Here is a 4,838-nt window from a genome sequence, read left to right as displayed (position 1 = left end):
TGCACTGTTTTGTAACTTGGTGGGTGGGAGGAATGGAATTTGCTACTTTATTGCAACTTTCCAACCTAATTGCACCATTTTAGGTTTAACAAATTGTACATTTTTTATATTGGCATGTAAAAAGTATTGATCTTAGGGCTAAGAGAATGTGTTTCTTAGGAAAGAACAGCATCATCAAACAGATAAGTGCACCAGCATTAACTAAAGATGTGGAATTAAAGATGACGATCCCTCTGAAAGACTGGGGTCATCCTTCAATAGAATGTTGTGTAGGATATTCTGCCTTTGTGCAGAATCCCTCAGATGATCTCATTCTGCATGTCAGCTCTTTTCATTTCCCTCCTCTTCCTCCTCCCTGTGAAGCGCTACAACCCAGCTGCTCTAGGGTAGTGTTCAGACACTCCGGAAATCCTTGTTCCCATCGTATAAGATCTTCAACCTATTTGTATTTGACACAATCCTTTGCCACCTCCTGGCTCTGTAGAGCATGCTTTTGAGCACTCGTGTGGGGATGAGAAAATAGTGAGTGATACAAGGCAGAAACTGGTCAGCGGTTCAGGTATTGTGGTAAAATCAAAGGAATTTGAGTTATTACTGTGATACAAGGATGAAAATCAAGTTTATATTTGCAGTTTTGCTGCAGCTGGATATGAAGGCTTTGCTGGTCTTCATGCCAAGGGCACTTGGTCATTAACTGACTGCCTGGTCCAGGAGCTTTCCAGCTAATCACTGCATAGCTGAGACAACAGATGGATCTGCTAAGAAGTAACTCATTGGAATTTAGTAGTTTGAGGAGGTCAATGGCCACGTCACAACAAAACAAGCAACTGATTGCTGCAGGAGCTTTCCCAGCAGCTGGGGATATGCAGGGTTTTCTCCAGGGAGCTCCTGCTGATAGGCAGGAACTCTGCTCTGTAAGCTGATGGACATTATCTGTATGTTAAGATATATTGCTTAATGACTTGGGGTGAAAGCTCAGCACACGGCCCGGGATTTCCCCAGGCAGCTCCTGTTGTCAATTCAGGAACTGACCAAACCGTGCATTAGTTTATATAGCCAGTGGAAATTGTTCCTGCCTATGAAAAGATAGGTATGTGGGGCTGTCTTTTATTCATAGTTAAGATGTGTTTCTTACATAACTTAAGATAATCAACAAGAACTGATCATGCATATGCTGTAATGATCACACAGAATCACCAGAGCAGTTTGGGGAGTCTCAACTCATGTAGCTGAAGACATCATTGAGGGATATTTGCAACATCAGCATCCAGGCAGTTGCCTTGGTCAAAAGATCCAATTTCCCCCCATGAGCATTACCCTATGCAAAATACCCCAATAAAACCAGTAAATGTTCTCTGTGTGAATGTGTGTAGCAGTATATTCAGTCAGTAAAGTTCAAGTGTAAGAGCGAGAAATCATTTCTCAACACAGAGAAGCGGAGAAGTTTCAAAATCTTGGAAAGTTGATAAATTGGCCTTTTAAGCTGATAACACCTAAACACATCTTGAAGGAGATAAAAGTAAAACCTCAGCACCTGACCTAGACCAAGTTAGTTTTAAAAGGCCTTGTACAGACAGATCCCCTAAGGACTGGTATTAGCAGAACTTTGAGTTTGCATGTGTACTGGGTAGTATCAAGGAACACAGAACAATTTTGATACTGAAATCAACTTGGATGACAAAACTGAGAGTCCTATCACAGTCTGATCAAGCATCTTAATACTCTTTACATGGATTCTGACAACCAGGGTAACAAAAGCTCGGCCTATTAATGGTCAATGGGTAACAAAGAGGCCTTATATCTGAACCTGGTTTCTCTCAGAGTGCACTCTAAGTTATCATTCAATATGCTACCAAAAAAAACACAAGCCTTGTGGGGAGTATTCATGGAAATGGCCAAGGCCTCCTACTGAGTGACACATGAGCATACCTTTTGGTCCTGAAGTAAAGAGAACTATCTGAAGATGTGGTCAGATGAAACTTGATCTATAAGTGTCACCACCATGACAAAGGATCATACTAAGCCAATTACTATCAAGGCCACTGTCAAACAACGGGATCCAATGTCACCAAATCAATCCATTATTCTGCAACCTAGAAAAATATGGCTATGGATTCCTCCAGAGCAAAACCAGATTACCACCTTGGCCTTTGTTGATGACTTGCTCTTGCCAAGCAACACATGGGAGAGGATGCAAAACACCTCATAGCAACCTTTTGGTATTTGCACCGATCTAAAAACCCACAAGAGAAAAATGTCATGACTTTTTCATCAACCCCACCCATGACTCCTACATGATCAGTGACTGCAGCCACTGGGAAGTATTCAATATAAACTGAACACAATTGCTCCAGGAGACTCTGAAAAATACCCTGGGTTGAAAATATACCTCTGTATAGGGATATCCAAACCTGAATATTGAAACTTGATTCTTGGTTTTCTAACATAAGAACAGCTCTGTCAAAACCTTCACAGAATGCTGACAACTTTGAAGACCCACCAAGTACCAAGAATCACAAATTTGGTGAACCATGCAGATGTTAAGGGGACAACCTGGACCTTAACATCAGAAGGGCTGTTAAAAAATTCTCACACCTCCCAGCTTATACATGTGATAGACTACTGTGTAACAGCTCTAAAGGTGGTGGCTGACAAGTCACCTGTGTGGCAAACTTTATTCCAAGTGGACAAGCACAGTAGTAGCATATAATGCTACTCACAAGGTACCACTGTCTGAGACATTACTGTGGAAGGAGTTTTGGAAAAAGACTAATTACAGAACGATTATGGTTAGCCATTGGAGAAAGTCAGAAGATGAAACACCACTGGTAAAATAGCCTTGAAAATGCTAGTAGCTGTGTATAATACTCATGGCAACCACCAAAAAACTGAAAGTAAATTGTGCCTCTGGAACAAGGAGTCTGTGGATAGAAGAGTTTGAAGAGAGCTGAGGGATTGTGAGACCTGTAGTGGTGACCGTTTGCAGTCATGCGCCCTAACAGCCCTGTGTGCTGATACCAGCCCAAGCAGTCCAGCTGCTGAAAAAAAATGCCTCTTCACTCTTCTCTTTATAAGAGTGGTTTATATTTCTCTAAACTTGACTTACACAATCAGAATGAAATCCTCAGGTACAGCAGTTGGTGCTTCATATCACTAGTTGCTGCCTCCCCCTTGTGACAGCAGCCTCAGCAGCACCTTCTGCTCCCGTGAGCCGTGCTGGAGCACATCTCCAATGCTACACAGTCCGATTCCTCTGGCCCAAACACCACTGAAGCGTAATAACAAGAAATATGAGCAAGAATACGGTGTTCGGTGACCAAGACAGAATGAACTTGTCTCCACCAAAGTGGGTACTGCAGTAGACCTCTATGCAACGGTGACATGCAAGACTTGGATGTAATTCGGCATCTGATTAGCATCTCATTGTATATTAAAGCATTGGAAAAGAAAACAGTAACAAACTTGATTCAAGAACACTGTTCATTGCTTAATGCACACAGCAAGCAACAACCTATACCTGTTAACATGTTCTGCTGCCTGCTAGAGAGGAGACGTTTGGTGAGACAAGATGTAGGTGAGACAGACCCAAGCAATAGCACTTTACTAAGAAATTTAGGGAGATACTGGACACCATAAAATTGTAGAATGATTCGGGTTGGAAGGGACCTTTAAAGTTCATCTATTCCAACCCATCTGTGATGAGCAGGGACATCTTCAACTAGATCAGGTTGCTCAGAACCCTGTCCAACCTGACCTTGAATGTTTCCAGGGATGGGGCATTTACCACCTCTCTGGGCAACCTGTTCCAGTGTTTCACCACCCTTCTTGTAAAAAAATTCTTCCTTACATCTAGTCTAAATCAACTTTCTTTTAGTTTAAAACCATTACTCCTTGTCCTATCACAACAGGCCCTGCTAAAAATTTGTCCCTGTGTTCATATAAGCCCCCTTGAAGTACTGAAAGGCTACAATAGGGTCTCTCCTGAGTATTTTCTTCTCCAGACTGAAGAACCCCAACTCCCTCATTCTGTCTTTGTAGGAGAGGTGCTCCAGCCTCTGATCATGACATCAGATAATTTGGTGCTGTCCACTGAAGCATTTCTACACCTATGCCACTTACCTGTATTTTCCCCCAAAGATATTCTTAAGATGAAATGTATTCTTCAAAGATGAAAGGAAGGAGATGGTGATCTTCTGACTGTATGCAGTGAAATATTAAGGACAGCACATCTCCCTCCCTGCTGTCAACAAGAAGAACCAAACAAAGCAGCATGAGCTGATATTACCTTACTGAAATATTTATATATAATGCTGAAATAAGTATTATGGAAACTACCAGTATAGACAAATATAAAGATTGCACCTCTTTCTAGGAGATAGAAAAGAGAAAAAGACCACACGGACATCAGTGTCAGCTCAGTTCTGGATGAACTACACTAGATATGCTGTTCATAGCTTGTTTCCTTAAATCCTTCTGTGGCCAAGAACCCTGCTACTTCCACAATAAACATGAACTGACAATTCCTAGGTATATCAGATTGCTGAAGGAAACTCCTTGACACCATACAACCACTCCAGAATGCAATGTTTGTGGAAGTCATTGTGTATGAAATCCCACCCCTGTTGTGTTTCCAATAGCCTGAGACAGATTTTCAATGACAGCTCAGTGCTGTTTTATTTCTCCTCTGCAGTGATACTTGATAGCACCAAAAGACTTCTCTCTCAACTGGAAAAGTTTGCGGTTTTATGGGAAGAGATTTAGCTTCCACGGTTTATTGGATGTCTCCAAAGCCTTCACGGTATTCCTGCTTGAACTGCTGTGGGTTGATGGCAGCAGCC

General features: G+C 41.9%; 1 long non-coding RNA gene across 1 annotated transcript; it reads right to left on the bottom strand.

Annotated features, from left to right (window-relative positions):
* Nucleotides 1–3,129: 3,129 nt before the first annotated feature.
* Nucleotides 3,130–4,838, bottom strand: LOC113947502. Its single transcript, XR_003527764.1, has 3 exons — nucleotides 4,618–4,838; nucleotides 4,120–4,240; nucleotides 3,130–3,268 (listed from the first exon to the last, which is right to left on the bottom strand). It is a non-coding gene; the product is annotated as an uncharacterized LOC113947502 (long non-coding RNA).

The sequence above is a fragment of the Corapipo altera genome, unplaced genomic scaffold (assembly GCF_003945725.1).
Source record: "Corapipo altera isolate COAL_440 unplaced genomic scaffold, ASM394572v1 24b, whole genome shotgun sequence".
Taxonomy (NCBI): Eukaryota; Metazoa; Chordata; class Aves; order Passeriformes; family Pipridae; genus Corapipo; species Corapipo altera.
Note: the sequence above shows the minus strand (reverse complement) of the source record. Positions and strands in the feature narration are given on the sequence as shown.